At 56.5% G+C, this 12,788-nt stretch overlaps 4 non-coding genes across 4 annotated transcripts; all 4 read right to left on the bottom strand.

The window, feature by feature from the left end:
* Positions 1–2,074: 2,074 nt before the first annotated feature.
* Positions 2,075–2,167, bottom strand: LOC136147629 (small nucleolar RNA SNORD116). The gene has a single exon (XR_010659292.1). It is a non-coding gene; the product is annotated as a small nucleolar RNA SNORD116 (small nucleolar RNA).
* A 2,624-nt stretch (positions 2,168–4,791) lies between these two features.
* LOC136147628 (small nucleolar RNA SNORD116) lies at positions 4,792–4,884 on the bottom strand. The gene has a single exon (XR_010659291.1). It is a non-coding gene; the product is annotated as a small nucleolar RNA SNORD116 (small nucleolar RNA).
* A 2,624-nt stretch (positions 4,885–7,508) lies between these two features.
* On the bottom strand, positions 7,509–7,601 carry LOC136147627 (small nucleolar RNA SNORD116). Its single transcript, XR_010659290.1, has one exon. It is a non-coding gene; the product is annotated as a small nucleolar RNA SNORD116 (small nucleolar RNA).
* Positions 7,602–10,225: 2,624 nt separating this feature from the next.
* Positions 10,226–10,318, bottom strand: LOC136147626 (small nucleolar RNA SNORD116). Its single transcript, XR_010659289.1, has one exon. It is a non-coding gene; the product is annotated as a small nucleolar RNA SNORD116 (small nucleolar RNA).
* Positions 10,319–12,788: the final 2,470 nt, after the last annotated feature.

Genomic DNA, 12,788 nt, shown 5'->3' with positions numbered 1-12,788 from the left:
GTGGCAGGGGATTCCAGGTGGCCTTGAGGGCCTGTGTCCCGGTGTACCAACAAGAATGCACTCTCGGCAATTTGGCTCTGTGTCCAGAAATAGGTCCGGGTAGCCAAGTCTCACAGCCCGCATGGAAAGGCCCTGCCGTCTGAACACGCATGCCGTCTTCATGGAGCCCTGACCTCCTGTCCTCCCACGAAATGGGGGATGACACCTGGCATCTTCCTTCAGCCCCATGCAAAATTTCACTGAGGGGCTGTTGACATAGGCTCTAGGCTCCCAGTCTCCATGACCCATGATCTCTGGCCAAAGCACAGAGACCTGACCGCCCAAGGCCACCTTGCGGAGCGTCTGTGTGAATGCCACGGACCCTGAGACTGTAGCTACTACTACAGCTCAGGGGTCCTTGTCACAAGGGTCACCTCCACCCGAAACAGAAAAATTTCCCAGACGACTACACAGTACGGTGAACTTGGCACTAGGGCAGATACGGCCCAGCGCACCCTCGGATAGGAAGAGAAATCAAGGCATGCGTCTCTTCCTGCCAGTCAGTCCAATCACTGGGCGGCCTCTGCCCGAAAGTGAGGATGGGACCCGGACTTCCTCAGGTACCAGGATCCAGGGCTCACTCCCACAGAAAGAGGACCCCTTTCCTGGCTAGATTATCCTCAGATCTACACGCTGCAGGGACCAGGTTACTGACCACACCCTAGAGAAAGCTGCCATAATGCAGGGCGTGGTTCACATTGAACTGCTCCTGCCTCAAGGGTCTCTCACCCAAATCTGAGGCGTCCAAGGCCTCGGCACACACAGGGCCAATCAGCAAGCAGGAAGACCCACAGGATGAAGGTTGGCAAAATGACCAAGTGCATACACATCACTAAGGATGCTTTCATGTATTCTTCAGAAGACCTGTCAGGGGAAGACCTTGGATGCCACAGGTCTCTGCCGTAGCGCCATGGGAGCTGCTGGCTCCTACAGTGAGGCACCGTGGGGATGCCAACCAATGACCCATCTCTTCCAGAACCACGGGCCTCCAAGGTTGATGCTTCATTGCCAGGGGGGCGAACACATTTCTGCGCTCAGGGCCGGCAGAGTGGCCCCAACCTTAGGGAACCTGGGTAATTCCAGGCCCAGGGGACAAATGGCGACCAAGGGGCATGTGAGCACAACACAGAACAACCCACAGGGCTGGTTGCTTGGCCTCTGTTACTGCAACTCTTCAAGGCACCAAAGAAACCCTTGGGGAGTCCTTCTACTGGCAGCAGGCCACCAAGGACACAAAGGTCACCTATCACCGAGCCTCCCAAGCACCAGCAATGCCCTCTCCTCTGTACCCAGCTGACGGCAGCGCCAAAAGGACCACACTATATCAGTGAAAACAGAACGACAGTGCCTGCAGCCTCAGCAGTCATAACATCCCAGCAAATCACACTGCGCTTTTCCTCACCTGCACAACCATTCTTCTCTGGGCCTCTGGTCAACCTGCAGGAGCAATGCAGGCCTGTCACCACGACACAGTACATGGCGCCCTCCAAGACTCAAGCAGGTGACAGGACTTGCAATTCAGGAACTGCCAAGGGCAGAAAGGAGGACTATTAACTTTCACAACTGCCACCGTTCCCCTAGGTCTCTGCAGCCGCTGCAGCCCACAGGGTACTCAGCAATCTCGCCGACCCAAAGGGCCGCAATGGCGACGGCCTCAGATCTCACCTGGGGCTCCAATCGGAGACCACGGAAGCTTCCTTGCATCAGAATCCACATCACGAGAGCCCCAGTGAGCACACTTGCAGCAGGAACCAGGACAAAATGCACCGTTCTCAACGAAGAGCTCACTGTCCCATGCCAGGATCTACTGCGACACCTACCACCCCCTGACAAGCCGGATGCCTCTTCTGCTCCTCAGTGCCCTTCACCATACCCCACATCCAAGAAGGCCGCTCGAACATCTGTACACGGCCCACCCTCAGATGGGAGCCTCGCAACTGCTGGTGACCTGGCTACCCCATGCATGTGTCTTACACCGTCAGAGAAGCCCTCTTGCTAACCTACCCACCCCTAAGCCCACGGAAGGCAACGTGCTGGACCTCAGTTTCGATGAGGAGACGGTAGTGAGTTCTCACTCATGTTGTTCAGATTTTCCAAGGAATGCATGAGAGGGTGTCGTCATCGATCCGAGCACGTGCTGGCTTGCTCCCCACCTCCACAGGGCAGGCAGCGCCACTCCCAGGAGGAGCCAGTGACCTGGGAGTCCTCCAGCAGCCGGGGCAACTCAGAGCCCCCAGGCTTCTCAGCAAGAGGAACGGTCCCTCCGTACATACAGCCACTCAGGCAGTGCCAGGAAACCTGAAATTCACGACACGTCTTGGGGCAGGAGAAGCCGTACCGTGCTCGGTGATCCAAAAACAACTGGGCCGCCGCACTTCTTGCCGGACTCCCTTGCACCTCGAGCCACTGCCTCATGGGCGGGCCTTCGTCTCCTGGGTGATGGACAGCCATATCTGGCAACTGCGCCTGACAAGGGGACAGAAAGCACAGAAACACTTGAGGTGTCTACTTGGTCTCTCACTGAGTAACACTGATGCAGGTGTTTCATTGGGGGAAGGCCTGTATCTGCAACCCAACTACACTGATCACTTACAGACAACTGGTTACCTACCTTTGAAAAGAGCGCAGCAAATTAGGCTCAAGGTCATCAGGGGGTCTTTCTGACTCAGCATGCATGGGTGGCAGGGGATTCCAGGTGGCCTTGAGGGCCTGTGTCCCGGTGTACCAACAAGAATGCACTCTCGGCAATTTGGCTCTGTGTCCAGAAATAGGTCCGGGTAGCCAAGTCTCACAGCCCGCATGGAAAGGCCCTGCCGTCTGAACACGCATGCCGTCTTCATGGAGCCCTGACCTCCTGTCCTCCCACGAAATGGGGGATGACACCTGGCATCTTCCTTCAGCCCCATGCAAAATTTCACTGAGGGGCTGTTGACATAGGCTCTAGGCTCCCAGTCTCCATGACCCATGATCTCTGGCCAAAGCACAGAGACCTGACCGCCCAAGGCCACCTTGCGGAGCGTCTGTGTGAATGCCACGGACCCTGAGACTGTAGCTACTACTACAGCTCAGGGGTCCTTGTCACAAGGGTCACCTCCACCCGAAACAGAAAAATTTCCCAGACGACTACACAGTACGGTGAACTTGGCACTAGGGCAGATACGGCCCAGCGCACCCTCGGATAGGAAGAGAAATCAAGGCATGCGTCTCTTCCTGCCAGTCAGTCCAATCACTGGGCGGCCTCTGCCCGAAAGTGAGGATGGGACCCGGACTTCCTCAGGTACCAGGATCCAGGGCTCACTCCCACAGAAAGAGGACCCCTTTCCTGGCTAGATTATCCTCAGATCTACACGCTGCAGGGACCAGGTTACTGACCACACCCTAGAGAAAGCTGCCATAATGCAGGGCGTGGTTCACATTGAACTGCTCCTGCCTCAAGGGTCTCTCACCCAAATCTGAGGCGTCCAAGGCCTCGGCACACACAGGGCCAATCAGCAAGCAGGAAGACCCACAGGATGAAGGTTGGCAAAATGACCAAGTGCATACACATCACTAAGGATGCTTTCATGTATTCTTCAGAAGACCTGTCAGGGGAAGACCTTGGATGCCACAGGTCTCTGCCGTAGCGCCATGGGAGCTGCTGGCTCCTACAGTGAGGCACCGTGGGGATGCCAACCAATGACCCATCTCTTCCAGAACCGCGGGCCTCCAAGGTTGATGCTTCATTGCCAGGGGGGCGAACACATTTCTGCGCTCAGGGCCGGCAGAGTGGCCCCAACCTTAGGGAACCTGGGTAATTCCAGGCCCAGGGGACAAATGGCGACCAAGGGGCATGTGAGCACAACACAGAACAACCCACAGGGCTGGTTGCTTGGCCTCTGTTACTGCAACTCTTCAAGGCACCAAAGAAACCCTTGGGGAGTCCTTCTACTGGCAGCAGGCCACCAAGGACACAAAGGTCACCTATCACCGAGCCTCCCAAGCACCAGCAATGCCCTCTCCTCTGTACCCAGCTGACGGCAGCGCCAAAAGGACCACACTATATCAGTGAAAACAGAACGACAGTGCCTGCAGCCTCAGCAGTCATAACATCCCAGCAAATCACACTGCGCTTTTCCTCACCTGCACAACCATTCTTCTCTGGGCCTCTGGTCAACCTGCAGGAGCAATGCAGGCCTGTCACCACGACACAGTACATGGCGCCCTCCAAGACTCAAGCAGGTGACAGGACTTGCAATTCAGGAACTGCCAAGGGCAGAAAGGAGGACTATTAACTTTCACAACTGCCACCGTTCCCCTAGGTCTCTGCAGCCGCTGCAGCCCACAGGGTACTCAGCAATCTCGCCGACCCAAAGGGCCGCAATGGCGACGGCCTCAGATCTCACCTGGGGCTCCAATCGGAGACCACGGAAGCTTCCTTGCATCAGAATCCACATCACGAGAGCCCCAGTGAGCACACTTGCAGCAGGAACCAGGACAAAATGCACCGTTCTCAACGAAGAGCTCACTGTCCCATGCCAGGATCTACTGCGACACCTACCACCCCCTGACAAGCCGGATGCCTCTTCTGCTCCTCAGTGCCCTTCACCATACCCCACATCCAAGAAGGCCGCTCGAACATCTGTACACGGCCCACCCTCAGATGGGAGCCTCGCAACTGCTGGTGACCTGGCTACCCCATGCATGTGTCTTACACCGTCAGAGAAGCCCTCTTGCTAACCTACCCACCCCTAAGCCCACGGAAGGCAACGTGCTGGACCTCAGTTTCGATGAGGAGACGGTAGTGAGTTCTCACTCATGTTGTTCAGATTTTCCAAGGAATGCATGAGAGGGTGTCGTCATCGATCCGAGCACGTGCTGGCTTGCTCCCCACCTCCACAGGGCAGGCAGCGCCACTCCCAGGAGGAGCCAGTGACCTGGGAGTCCTCCAGCAGCCGGGGCAACTCAGAGCCCCCAGGCTTCTCAGCAAGAGGAACGGTCCCTCCGTACATACAGCCACTCAGGCAGTGCCAGGAAACCTGAAATTCACGACACGTCTTGGGGCAGGAGAAGCCGTACCGTGCTCGGTGATCCAAAAACAACTGGGCCGCCGCACTTCTTGCCGGACTCCCTTGCACCTCGAGCCACTGCCTCATGGGCGGGCCTTCGTCTCCTGGGTGATGGACAGCCATATCTGGCAACTGCGCCTGACAAGGGGACAGAAAGCACAGAAACACTTGAGGTGTCTACTTGGTCTCTCACTGAGTAACACTGATGCAGGTGTTTCATTGGGGGAAGGCCTGTATCTGCAACCCAACTACACTGATCACTTACAGACAACTGGTTACCTACCTTTGAAAAGAGCGCAGCAAATTAGGCTCAAGGTCATCAGGGGGTCTTTCTGACTCAGCATGCATGGGTGGCAGGGGATTCCAGGTGGCCTTGAGGGCCTGTGTCCCGGTGTACCAACAAGAATGCACTCTCGGCAATTTGGCTCTGTGTCCAGAAATAGGTCCGGGTAGCCAAGTCTCACAGCCCGCATGGAAAGGCCCTGCCGTCTGAACACGCATGCCGTCTTCATGGAGCCCTGACCTCCTGTCCTCCCACGAAATGGGGGATGACACCTGGCATCTTCCTTCAGCCCCATGCAAAATTTCACTGAGGGGCTGTTGACATAGGCTCTAGGCTCCCAGTCTCCATGACCCATGATCTCTGGCCAAAGCACAGAGACCTGACCGCCCAAGGCCACCTTGCGGAGCGTCTGTGTGAATGCCACGGACCCTGAGACTGTAGCTACTACTACAGCTCAGGGGTCCTTGTCACAAGGGTCACCTCCACCCGAAACAGAAAAATTTCCCAGACGACTACACAGTACGGTGAACTTGGCACTAGGGCAGATACGGCCCAGCGCACCCTCGGATAGGAAGAGAAATCAAGGCATGCGTCTCTTCCTGCCAGTCAGTCCAATCACTGGGCGGCCTCTGCCCGAAAGTGAGGATGGGACCCGGACTTCCTCAGGTACCAGGATCCAGGGCTCACTCCCACAGAAAGAGGACCCCTTTCCTGGCTAGATTATCCTCAGATCTACACGCTGCAGGGACCAGGTTACTGACCACACCCTAGAGAAAGCTGCCATAATGCAGGGCGTGGTTCACATTGAACTGCTCCTGCCTCAAGGGTCTCTCACCCAAATCTGAGGCGTCCAAGGCCTCGGCACACACAGGGCCAATCAGCAAGCAGGAAGACCCACAGGATGAAGGTTGGCAAAATGACCAAGTGCATACACATCACTAAGGATGCTTTCATGTATTCTTCAGAAGACCTGTCAGGGGAAGACCTTGGATGCCACAGGTCTCTGCCGTAGCGCCATGGGAGCTGCTGGCTCCTACAGTGAGGCACCGTGGGGATGCCAACCAATGACCCATCTCTTCCAGAACCGCGGGCCTCCAAGGTTGATGCTTCATTGCCAGGGGGGCGAACACATTTCTGCGCTCAGGGCCGGCAGAGTGGCCCCAACCTTAGGGAACCTGGGTAATTCCAGGCCCAGGGGACAAATGGCGACCAAGGGGCATGTGAGCACAACACAGAACAACCCACAGGGCTGGTTGCTTGGCCTCTGTTACTGCAACTCTTCAAGGCACCAAAGAAACCCTTGGGGAGTCCTTCTACTGGCAGCAGGCCACCAAGGACACAAAGGTCACCTATCACCGAGCCTCCCAAGCACCAGCAATGCCCTCTCCTCTGTACCCAGCTGACGGCAGCGCCAAAAGGACCACACTATATCACTGAAAACAGAACGACAGTGCCTGCAGCCTCAGCAGTCATAACATCCCAGCAAATCACACTGCGCTTTTCCTCACCTGCACAACCATTCTTCTCTGGGCCTCTGGTCAACCTGCAGGAGCAATGCAGGCCTGTCACCACGACACAGTACATGGCGCCCTCCAAGACTCAAGCAGGTGACAGGACTTGCAATTCAGGAACTGCCAAGGGCAGAAAGGAGGACTATTAACTTTCACAACTGCCACCGTTCCCCTAGGTCTCTGCAGCCGCTGCAGCCCACAGGGTACTCAGCAATCTCGCCGACCCAAAGGGCCGCAATGGCGACGGCCTCAGATCTCACCTGGGGCTCCAATCGGAGACCACGGAAGCTTCCTTGCATCAGAATCCACATCACGAGAGCCCCAGTGAGCACACTTGCAGCAGGAACCAGGACAAAATGCACCGTTCTCAACGAAGAGCTCACTGTCCCATGCCAGGATCTACTGCGACACCTACCACCCCCTGACAAGCCGGATGCCTCTTCTGCTCCTCAGTGCCCTTCACCATACCCCACATCCAAGAAGGCCGCTCGAACATCTGTACACGGCCCACCCTCAGATGGGAGCCTCGCAACTGCTGGTGACCTGGCTACCCCATGCATGTGTCTTACACCGTCAGAGAAGCCCTCTTGCTAACCTACCCACCCCTAAGCCCACGGAAGGCAACGTGCTGGACCTCAGTTTCGATGAGGAGACGGTAGTGAGTTCTCACTCATGTTGTTCAGATTTTCCAAGGAATGCATGAGAGGGTGTCGTCATCGATCCGAGCACGTGCTGGCTTGCTCCCCACCTCCACAGGGCAGGCAGCGCCACTCCCAGGAGGAGCCAGTGACCTGGGAGTCCTCCAGCAGCCGGGGCAACTCAGAGCCCCCAGGCTTCTCAGCAAGAGGAACGGTCCCTCCGTACATACAGCCACTCAGGCAGTGCCAGGAAACCTGAAATTCACGACACGTCTTGGGGCAGGAGAAGCCGTACCGTGCTCGGTGATCCAAAAACAACTGGGCCGCCGCACTTCTTGCCGGACTCCCTTGCACCTCGAGCCACTGCCTCATGGGCGGGCCTTCGTCTCCTGGGTGATGGACAGCCATATCTGGCAACTGCGCCTGACAAGGGGACAGAAAGCACAGAAACACTTGAGGTGTCTACTTGGTCTCTCACTGAGTAACACTGATGCAGGTGTTTCATTGGGGGAAGGCCTGTATCTGCAACCCAACTACACTGATCACTTACAGACAACTGGTTACCTACCTTTGAAAAGAGCGCAGCAAATTAGGCTCAAGGTCATCAGGGGGTCTTTCTGACTCAGCATGCATGGGTGGCAGGGGATTCCAGGTGGCCTTGAGGGCCTGTGTCCCGGTGTACCAACAAGAATGCACTCTCGGCAATTTGGCTCTGTGTCCAGAAATAGGTCCGGGTAGCCAAGTCTCACAGCCCGCATGGAAAGGCCCTGCCGTCTGAACACGCATGCCGTCTTCATGGAGCCCTGACCTCCTGTCCTCCCACGAAATGGGGGATGACACCTGGCATCTTCCTTCAGCCCCATGCAAAATTTCACTGAGGGGCTGTTGACATAGGCTCTAGGCTCCCAGTCTCCATGACCCATGATCTCTGGCCAAAGCACAGAGACCTGACCGCCCAAGGCCACCTTGCGGAGCGTCTGTGTGAATGCCACGGACCCTGAGACTGTAGCTACTACTACAGCTCAGGGGTCCTTGTCACAAGGGTCACCTCCACCCGAAACAGAAAAATTTCCCAGACGACTACACAGTACGGTGAACTTGGCACTAGGGCAGATACGGCCCAGCGCACCCTCGGATAGGAAGAGAAATCAAGGCATGCGTCTCTTCCTGCCAGTCAGTCCAATCACTGGGCGGCCTCTGCCCGAAAGTGAGGATGGGACCCGGACTTCCTCAGGTACCAGGATCCAGGGCTCACTCCCACAGAAAGAGGACCCCTTTCCTGGCTAGATTATCCTCAGATCTACACGCTGCAGGGACCAGGTTACTGACCACACCCTAGAGAAAGCTGCCATAATGCAGGGCGTGGTTCACATTGAACTGCTCCTGCCTCAAGGGTCTCTCACCCAAATCTGAGGCGTCCAAGGCCTCGGCACACACAGGGCCAATCAGCAAGCAGGAAGACCCACAGGATGAAGGTTGGCAAAATGACCAAGTGCATACACATCACTAAGGATGCTTTCATGTATTCTTCAGAAGACCTGTCAGGGGAAGACCTTGGATGCCACAGGTCTCTGCCGTAGCGCCATGGGAGCTGCTGGCTCCTACAGTGAGGCACCGTGGGGATGCCAACCAATGACCCATCTCTTCCAGAACCGCGGGCCTCCAAGGTTGATGCTTCATTGCCAGGGGGGCGAACACATTTCTGCGCTCAGGGCCGGCAGAGTGGCCCCAACCTTAGGGAACCTGGGTAATTCCAGGCCCAGGGGACAAATGGCGACCAAGGGGCATGTGAGCACAACACAGAACAACCCACAGGGCTGGTTGCTTGGCCTCTGTTACTGCAACTCTTCAAGGCACCAAAGAAACCCTTGGGGAGTCCTTCTACTGGCAGCAGGCCACCAAGGACACAAAGGTCACCTATCACCGAGCCTCCCAAGCACCAGCAATGCCCTCTCCTCTGTACCCAGCTGACGGCAGCGCCAAAAGGACCACACTATATCACTGAAAACAGAACGACAGTGCCTGCAGCCTCAGCAGTCATAACATCCCAGCAAATCACACTGCGCTTTTCCTCACCTGCACAACCATTCTTCTCTGGGCCTCTGGTCAACCTGCAGGAGCAATGCAGGCCTGTCACCACGACACAGTACATGGCGCCCTCCAAGACTCAAGCAGGTGACAGGACTTGCAATTCAGGAACTGCCAAGGGCAGAAAGGAGGACTATTAACTTTCACAACTGCCACCGTTCCCCTAGGTCTCTGCAGCCGCTGCAGCCCACAGGGTACTCAGCAATCTCGCCGACCCAAAGGGCCGCAATGGCGACGGCCTCAGATCTCACCTGGGGCTCCAATCGGAGACCACGGAAGCTTCCTTGCATCAGAATCCACATCACGAGAGCCCCAGTGAGCACACTTGCAGCAGGAACCAGGACAAAATGCACCGTTCTCAACGAAGAGCTCACTGTCCCATGCCAGGATCTACTGCGACACCTACCACCCCCTGACAAGCCGGATGCCTCTTCTGCTCCTCAGTGCCCTTCACCATACCCCACATCCAAGAAGGCCGCTCGAACATCTGTACACGGCCCACCCTCAGATGGGAGCCTCGCAACTGCTGGTGACCTGGCTACCCCATGCATGTGTCTTACACCGTCAGAGAAGCCCTCTTGCTAACCTACCCACCCCTAAGCCCACGGAAGGCAACGTGCTGGACCTCAGTTTCGATGAGGAGACGGTAGTGAGTTCTCACTCATGTTGTTCAGATTTTCCAAGGAATGCATGAGAGGGTGTCGTCATCGATCCGAGCACGTGCTGGCTTGCTCCCCACCTCCACAGGGCAGGCAGCGCCACTCCCAGGAGGAGCCAGTGACCTGGGAGTCCTCCAGCAGCCGGGGCAACTCAGAGCCCCCAGGCTTCTCAGCAAGAGGAACGGTCCCTCCGTACATACAGCCACTCAGGCAGTGCCAGGAAACCTGAAATTCACGACACGTCTTGGGGCAGGAGAAGCCGTACCGTGCTCGGTGATCCAAAAACAACTGGGCCGCCGCACTTCTTGCCGGACTCCCTTGCACCTCGAGCCACTGCCTCATGGGCGGGCCTTCGTCTCCTGGGTGATGGACAGCCATATCTGGCAACTGCGCCTGACAAGGGGACAGAAAGCACAGAAACACTTGAGGTGTCTACTTGGTCTCTCACTGAGTAACACTGATGCAGGTGTTTCATTGGGGGAAGGCCTGTATCTGCAACCCAACTACACTGATCACTTACAGACAACTGGTTACCTACCTTTGAAAAGAGCGCAGCAAATTAGGCTCAAGGTCATCAGGGGGTCTTTCTGACTCAGCATGCATGGGTGGCAGGGGATTCCAGGTGGCCTTGAGGGCCTGTGTCCCGGTGTACCAACAAGAATGCACTCTCGGCAATTTGGCTCTGTGTCCAGAAATAGGTCCGGGTAGCCAAGTCTCACAGCCCGCATGGAAAGGCCCTGCCGTCTGAACACGCATGCCGTCTTCATGGAGCCCTGACCTCCTGTCCTCCCACGAAATGGGGGATGACACCTGGCATCTTCCTTCAGCCCCATGCAAAATTTCACTGAGGGGCTGTTGACATAGGCTCTAGGCTCCCAGTCTCCATGACCCATGATCTCTGGCCAAAGCACAGAGACCTGACCGCCCAAGGCCACCTTGCGGAGCGTCTGTGTGAATGCCACGGACCCTGAGACTGTAGCTACTACTACAGCTCAGGGGTCCTTGTCACAAGGGTCACCTCCACCCGAAACAGAAAAATTTCCCAGACGACTACACAGTACGGTGAACTTGGCACTAGGGCAGATACGGCCCAGCGCACCCTCGGATAGGAAGAGAAATCAAGGCATGCGTCTCTTCCTGCCAGTCAGTCCAATCACTGGGCGGCCTCTGCCCGAAAGTGAGGATGGGACCCGGACTTCCTCAGGTACCAGGATCCAGGGCTCACTCCCACAGAAAGAGGACCCCTTTCCTGGCTAGATTATCCTCAGATCTACACGCTGCAGGGACCAGGTTACTGACCACACCCTAGAGAAAGCTGCCATAATGCAGGGCGTGGTTCACATTGAACTGCTCCTGCCTCAAGGGTCTCTCACCCAAATCTGAGGCGTCCAAGGCCTCGGCACACACAGGGCCAATCAGCAAGCAGGAAGACCCACAGGATGAAGGTTGGCAAAATGACCAAGTGCATACACATCACTAAGGATGCTTTCATGTATTCTTCAGAAGACCTGTCAGGGGAAGACCTTGGATGCCACAGGTCTCTGCCGTAGCGCCATGGGAGCTGCTGGCTCCTACAGTGAGGCACCGTGGGGATGCCAACCAATGACCCATCTCTTCCAGAACCGCGGGCCTCCAAGGTTGATGCTTCATTGCCAGGGGGGCGAACACATTTCTGCGCTCAGGGCCGGCAGAGTGGCCCCAACCTTAGGGAACCTGGGTAATTCCAGGCCCAGGGGACAAATGGCGACCAAGGGGCATGTGAGCACAACACAGAACAACCCACAGGGCTGGTTGCTTGGCCTCTGTTACTGCAACTCTTCAAGGCACCAAAGAAACCCTTGGGGAGTCCTTCTACTGGCAGCAGGCCACCAAGGACACAAAGGTCACCTATCACCGAGCCTCCCAAGCACCAGCAATGCCCTCTCCTCTGTACCCAGCTGACGGCAGCGCCAAAAGGACCACACTATATCAGTGAAAACAGAACGACAGTGCCTGCAGCCTCAGCAGTCATAACATCCCAGCAAATCACACTGCGCTTTTCCTCACCTGCACAACCATTCTTCTCTGGGCCTCTGGTCAACCTGCAGGAGCAATGCAGGCCTGTCACCACGACACAGTACATGGCGCCCTCCAAGACTCAAGCAGGTGACAGGACTTGCAATTCAGGAACTGCCAAGGGCAGAAAGGAGGACTATTAACTTTCACAACTGCCACCGTTCCCCTAGGTCTCTGCAGCCGCTGCAGCCCACAGGGTACTCAGCAATCTCGCCGACCCAAAGGGCCGCAATGGCGACGGCCTCAGATCTCACCTGGGGCTCCAATCGGAGACCACGGAAGCTTCCTTGCATCAGAATCCACATCACGAGAGCCCCAGTGAGCACACTTGCAGCAGGAACCAGGACAAAATGCACCGTTCTCAACGAAGAGCTCACTGTCCCATGCCAGGATCTACTGCGACACCTACCACCCCCTGACAAGCCGGATGCCTCTTCTGCTCCTCAGTGCCCTTCACCATACCCCACATC

Source organism: Muntiacus reevesi, chromosome 15 (assembly GCF_963930625.1).
Source record: "Muntiacus reevesi chromosome 15, mMunRee1.1, whole genome shotgun sequence".
Taxonomy (NCBI): Eukaryota; Metazoa; Chordata; class Mammalia; order Artiodactyla; family Cervidae; genus Muntiacus; species Muntiacus reevesi.
This window is presented reverse-complemented; position numbering and strand designations above follow the sequence as displayed.